The sequence below is a fragment of the Nicotiana tabacum genome, chromosome 7 (genome assembly GCF_000715075.1).
Source record: "Nicotiana tabacum cultivar K326 chromosome 7, ASM71507v2, whole genome shotgun sequence".
Lineage (NCBI taxonomy): Eukaryota > Viridiplantae > Streptophyta > Magnoliopsida > Solanales > Solanaceae > Nicotiana > Nicotiana tabacum.
Window position 1 is genome coordinate 65,562,209 of NC_134086.1, and position 7,026 is coordinate 65,569,234.

The 7,026-nt window shown below is 37.8% G+C and overlaps 1 long non-coding RNA gene across 2 annotated transcripts; it reads left to right on the forward strand.

The window, feature by feature from the left end:
• Nucleotides 1-527: 527 nt before the first annotated feature.
• On the forward strand, nucleotides 528-5,561 carry LOC142182703 (uncharacterized). 2 transcript variants are annotated; one of them, XR_012711667.1, is made up of 3 exons: nucleotides 528-1,123; nucleotides 4,207-4,274; nucleotides 5,246-5,561. It is a non-coding gene; the product is annotated as an uncharacterized LOC142182703 (long non-coding RNA). The 2 variants fall into 2 exon arrangements; XR_012711668.1 differs by lacking the exon at nucleotides 4,207-4,274.
• Nucleotides 5,562-7,026: the final 1,465 nt, after the last annotated feature.

Genomic DNA, 7,026 nt, shown 5'->3' on the forward strand with positions numbered 1-7,026 from the left:
GTGCACGTTTAATTTTTATTAAAACCATGAAAAATGTCAAAAATACCATGCATTGCATTTAGGTTTTGTTTTTACATTTTTAAGATTAAATAGTTAATTATTTGTTTTATTAAAAATAAAAATCACAAAAATAGCTCATTGTGCATTTTCACCTTTTAATTTTTAGATTAATGATTTTTTTCTCTTCTAATTTAGATCATAGTAATTTTATAATTTTATAATTAGATAATTAGCTTAATTTTACAATTTGGATTAATTTAGGATTTTAATTTTTAAAATAAAAGAAAAAGAAAAACAAAGGAAAAGAAATAAAAGAGGTAATTGAAAAAAGGGGTTTTAATATGAATTTGGGTTAATTCTTTGTACCAAATTGGCCCAATTCTTCCACAAAGTTAACCCAGATCCAAGCCCAAATTCTAACCAACCCCAGCCCAAATACACTTGAATCCATCAGCCCCAAACCCACTACCCTTAATTAATAGAAAATCTAGATATATTAAAAGAAACCTAATCAGACCTAGACCTAAACCCTAAGATAGAGACCTAAGAATAAGAAAAAGCTCCCTTCTTGAAAAATCAAAAGCGGCAGATCTCAGCCAAAAGCAAGGAGACCCTCCATGTCATCGTCTTCTTCGACAAGGAGCCCAAAACAACGACCCCTTTAGCCAGCCATCAGACCCCTAAGATCCGTCGTTACACCCAAACACCCCCTATCGATTCCTCATCTTCTCCATTAAAAACAATAACCATCGCTCACACTCTCCTCCTCTCCAAGGCGTCATTGTTCCTGGCCAAACGACCCTCACCTCGCCGGAAAACACCCCTATCAAAGACCACCAGACCTCACGCCAACATCAACAACACAGTCACATAGATCAAGGGGAAAAAACCATCCTATCAGCTCTCATCTTCTTCAGCACTAACACACACACACACCCATGAGACAAGATCTCAGATCATCTTCTTAACAAAATACCCCTAAAAAATCTAGAGCCATCAGAACAAACGGAGGAGCAGCCATCTTCAACTCCACCTTAGAGAACAGAAAAAATGAGAGGACGGACAGAGGTAGCTAGAGAGGGGAACGACCAATTTTCAGTCTAAAACAGGGAGAACTTTAGAAGTATGATCCATCTCTCTCTAGAAATATGATCCATCTCTCTCTCTCTCTCTCTCTCTCTCATTTTTCCTTCTTTTTGCTCTTTTGAACAATGAAAAATACACATGAAAGATTTTTCTTTATTTGAACATTAGATCGTGATTAAATTTTCAGAAAACTAAACAAAGGATTCTGTTTCTTCCGATTCTAATTTCAAATTTTGATTTCTGAAATAATGGAGAGTGTTTGAGGCAGTGGGAGTCCAAGGTTGAGCATTCTGGGTTCCGGTCATGGTTCTCGTTACTGTCCAGTTTTCCGTTAAGTTCGAAACTGGAGTTCTAATCTGGTCATGAATTAATCCTACAAGGCCACTGCTTAATCTCATTTTCACGTTTTCGCTTTTACTTCGTGAGCTTACGCAGAGGTTCATTTCGTTGCCTTTTACACAATTATTCAAATATTTTGAATAAGTTGTTTGTTTAATTTTGTTTGATGTGTTGTAATTATTCTGTTCTCAGCTGCTAGTCTGATTTGCTTATTTCACTTTGTTTGAAATTAGTTTGCAATCTCTAAGAATGCTGAGGTATGCTATTCTACAGATTAATGCTTGTACGTTGAAGTTAGATTAGGAAGAGTAATGTAAATGGGTCGTGGGGGTGGACAACAAGAATGGAAAATTGTATTTATCATTTTAATTGTTTTACTTTACTTGCCTATATTCGCTAGGAGTATGCTAGGCCATCCACACTCGGGTAGGCAATTTTTTTTTTGGATTTTTGACATTTGCGCGACATAATTACGGGTTCCAAAAATTAAGACCAAAGTATGTGTTTGCGCAACTTTGGGACAAACAATCTCAATAATAATAAAATATTATTAATTGTGTACACGTTCGTGTGACACGATTACGATTTTAAAAATGAACACTCGTAGTTTGCTTTAGGCTTGACTTAGACTATTATTGTGATTATGTATACGTTCGCGTAACATAATTGCGAATTTAATTCTAAAAATTAACTCGAGGGATGCATTCGCGCAACTTCAACCAAAATTTTCTTAATAAATAAAAAAAGCATTATTAATTGTAGACACATTCGCGTGACATGATTTTTGACGCGCCAAAAGAAAAAAGTATACGTACGCGTAACTCAATTTTTTTTTAAATTACGAATAAATCAAGTGATTAAAAGCAGTAAAAGGTAAATGCACATAAGTTTTAAAATAAGTAATTAGACCATTTAAGCCAATTATAAATTGCTAAGCGATAGTTCTAAAACCACGGAACCTGGGAATGCCTAACACCTTCTCCCGGGTTAACAGAATTCCTTACTTAGAATTTCTGGTTTGCAGACTTTTAAATAAAGTCGATTTTCCTCGATTTGGGATTTTAAAATGAACTGGTGACTTGGGACACCATAAATTATTCCAAGTGGTGAGTTTGATAAATTAATTAATCCCATTTCGATTAATGTCACTTTAATTGGAAAAACTAATATATACCCTCGGGTGTAAAAAGGAGGTGTAAAAAAAGTACAGTGGAGAGGTTGGCCCATGGAGGAGGCCACTTGGGAGACCAAGCGGGAGATGCGGAGCAGATATCCTCACCTGTTTGAGACTACAGGTATGTTTCTTGACTCGTTCGAGGACGAACGTTTGTTTAAGAGGGGGAGGATGTGACGACCCGGCCAGTCGTCTCATGAGTTACCGCTCTGTTTCCCCCATTTCTTCTTCTTATTGCTTTGTTTATCGGTTCTATATGTGATCGGGTTGGTTGGCTCGGGTTCTGAAATGTTTTGGTAAGGTTTGAGACACTTCGTCTCTTTTGAGAAAGCTTAAGTTGGAAAAGTCAACCAGATGTTGACTTATGTGTTAAAGGGATCGGATGTGAATCCGATGGTTCGGATATCTTCGGGAGGTGATATAGGACTTAGTAGCGTGATCGGAATGTATTTTGGAGGTCCGGAGTAGATTTAGGCTTGAACTGGCGAAATTGGAATTTTGGCGTTTTCCGGTTGATAGGTGGGATTTTGATATAGTGGTCGGAATAGAACTTCGGGAGTTGCAGTAGTTCCGTTGTCTCATTTGAGATGTGTTTGCAAAATTTCATGTCATTCGGACGTGGTTTGGTAGACTTTTTTATCAAAAGCGTAATTTAGAAGATTTTAGAATTCTTAGGCTTGAATCCGATGTGAATTTGGTGTTTTGATGTTGTTTTGAGCGTTCCGAAGATTGAAACAAGTTTGAATGATGTTATGGGATATGTTGGCATGTTTGGTTGAGGTCCCAGGGGCCTCGGGTGAGTTTTGGGTGGTTAAGCGAACCATTTCATGTTGTGAAAGTTGCAGAAACTGTTGTGTGTGTGTTGCAGACATTTAGCCTTCGCGTTCGCGAGTAGAGCCTCGCGTTCGCAAAGGGTTAGCAGGTGAGGCTGAAGATTTGGCCTTCGCGTTTGCGATGGAGGTCCCGCGTTCGCGAAGTGATGGGCCATTGAGCTACGCGTTCGTGAGAAGGGGAGTCGCGTTCGCGATGGAGCCCAGAAGCATCGGGTTCTCGAGAGGTCAGACGCATTCGCGAAGGAGGAAATGTAGTCAACGTCAGTTTGTGCTTCGCGAACGCGAGGCTTTGACCGCGTTCCCGAAGAAGATTTTTAATGCCTGGGCAGAATGTTTAAATAGCCATTGTCTGCAATTTTGGGGCTAACTTCCACCATTTTTGGGCGATTTTGAAGCTTTTTGAAGAGGATTGAAGAGGGATTCAAGGGGGAACACTTGGAGGTAAGATTTATGGACTTAATACTCGATCCTAATGTGAATTCTACCTAATTAATCATGGAATTTAAGCTTAATATTGAAGAACTAGGGCTTGAAATTGTAGACCTAGAATTTGGGATTTAAGGGGTCGTTTGTGGTTGGATTTTGATACTTTTGATATAAATGAACTCGGGGAGTGATATGGAGCCTATTGGTGTAAATTTTATCGGAATCCGAGACGTGGGCCTGGGGGGGTCGGGTTTGGCCAGTTTCGGGATTTGTGTTGTAATTTGATTTTTTTCGAGTGGGCTTTTTTCCCTTAACATATTTTGATGGTTTTGCACTAATTTTGGTTAGATTTGGAGCATCCGGAGGCCGATTTGAGAGGCAAAGACATCGTGGGCTAGAGTTTGGACCGAATTAAGGTGAGTAATGACTGTAAATGTTATCCTAAGGGTATGAAACCCCGGATTTCACATCGTTGTGCTATATTGAGGTGACGCACACGCTAGATGACGAGCGTGAGGTCGTGCACCGTTGGGGATTGTGACTTAGTCCATCCCGAATGACTGTTTTACCGCGTATTTGATTGAAAACTGTTTGCTATCATCATGTTTTGGGCTAAATGCCATATTTGGGCCTCGTGCCAACTATTTGGACCCTTAGGGGATTTTTACTAATATTTCCTCACTATTTTGGCTTTATACTTGTACTCAGTCATGCTATATTCTACTGTTTTCATAACTCAGTCATCTTTCCTCTATTTTAACACATTAAATGATATTCTAAATGATAATTTGAGTTGAGCATCATGTTTTACTGTTGCCCGAGTGGCTTATGAGATTCTGACTGAGTAAGGCCGAGGGTCTGTGTTGTGCAGATACACTGATTTATGATTATGAGACCGAGGGCCTGAGATTGTACGACATGAGGTGGCTTGTTGATATGAGGACGAGAGCCTATTGATTATGCCACAAGATGGCTTGATATAGCGCTTGGGCCGTAAGGGGCCCCTCCTGAAGTCTGTACACCCCCAGTGAGTGCGAGTACCCATTGTGATATGAGATATAGCCCGATGGGCTGGTGTTGTTCCATGATATTGCCCGAGGGGCAGATTCTGTTGACATTGTGCTCGAGGGGCGGATTTTACGTGTTTATCTGTTCTAGCCGCTTTTCGTTTAATTGTTTAACTGTTAAAAAGGTGTTTTAAAGAAGCTTCTTCTAAACCAAAGTGTCTTTATATATTTTCACTGTTTCATCGATTTTACTGGTTTTATACTGCTTCTTTATAGCATGTTGATGTGATTTTACATGATTTCTTATCGCTCAGTCTTCATTTATTATTATTACTCACTGAGTTGGAGTACTCACTTTACTTCCTGCACCCTGTGTGCAGATTCAGGCGATTCGGGTCCCGCTAGTAAGTGTTGACTTCTTTCAGCTCAGGCGGATTCGGAGATTCACTAGGTTGCTGCTCGGCGTCCGCAGCCCAGTGCTTCTCCCCCTATCTTATTTACTCTGCTTTAGTTCTGTAATAGACTATGTAGACTTTTCATGTCTTTATTCGGATAGTAGATGCTCATGACTGGTGACACCCCGATGTCGGGCTATGTCTATTCCGCAAACTGTATTATTCACCTTTATTTTGGGATTATTATCATGTTAAAGACTTAATTTGTATTATCATAATTGCTTAAAATGAATTGGGTATGTATCGGCTGGCCTTGTCTTCACGAGAAGCGCCATCACGATCGGGTCCGGGTTTAGGATCGTGACAGACAATAAACCTACAAATCATTTTTAACACTTTAATGGATAATGACAAATTTTCTCTTGCTAAACTATCAAGATTAACGCTGAAGAAAACTCGAAGAGTCCTTTACGAAGCTTCTTCCCATGGCGTAAATTACACTTTGCGTCCTTAAAAATCCACTGCCGTAACATTTGCCGCTCAAATACGTTGAAATTAAGCTCCTTGTTTTATTAGAAGACGAAGACAATTGCATGCAAATATTGAGATACTTTAATGATCCAAACCAACTTGTCCTTCAAACACGCAAGCCTGGATAACGTGAATTAAGAATTAAGATTAAGATTTGAGACACAACCAAACGATATTTTGCTGTTAAAAAATTCAAGTCTTTCAAGATTTGAAACACAATCTGAGAATGTTTTGGTTGTTCATCTACTTGCCGGCCATATGCAATTTAGTTGATATCTAAAAAGAAATCAATCCATTTCTCATACATCTCTAAGCTCAATGAACATTGGGAGAGAGGGCACGCAGTAAAAGAGAAATTAAAGAAGCTTTATTTTTTTTTGTGAGACTGAACTTTTCGCTTTAGCAATGCATGTCGATTCTCAAAGTTTTGCAATTCTAAGTTATGTTTTCATATTTTGAAAAAAATTTAAGTGGAGGTAAACCTACAAACTCTGAAGTTTTTTTTCCGGTTCGAAAAAAATAATTATTACAAAATATTGGGTGAAGTTACGTTCACTGTGTTAGTAATTTGTATTTGTAAAACAATTCTGGAGAAAATAAAATAATATAAACAGAAATGTAAACGAAATAAACAAAAACCAATTCGAGCCCACTGAATTCACAGTGTTTCCTTAAGGAATTTAATCCCCTCCTGGTACCCAAGGTTATGGATTATTTCCTACCAGGATAGAATGAATTACACATTGGTGTAGTGGTACTTCAAACCCCATTGTTTCAGCGAACACAAAATGTTGCTTTCTTTGAATTTAAAACATGCAGAAGATAGGAGAAGAACTCAAAAAATTCGTATGAAAAATCTGAGAGAATGGACTTGTATTTATAGCCAAAGTTGGGCTGAAATCTGAAGAGGTACAACTCTTTAGAATGGTTGTTTTTGCAAAACGGCCAAAGAATAAATGTCATAACATAAATGGCTATTTACTCAACAATAAAGAGGAAAAATTGAAGGGTAGTTAATTTTTTGTTACAAAAACAGAAAACTGAAAATTGGATAACTGAATTGGATTTAATATTAATATTTATTTTAATATTATTTTTGTTATTAATCCAAATATTTAATAACATTTCTATTAATATTTACTATTAACAAATAAATTTGATCCAAAAATTAATCAATCGATCGATCATTTGACCAAATCCAAATCCAAATCCAAATCCAAATCCAAATCCGAAGC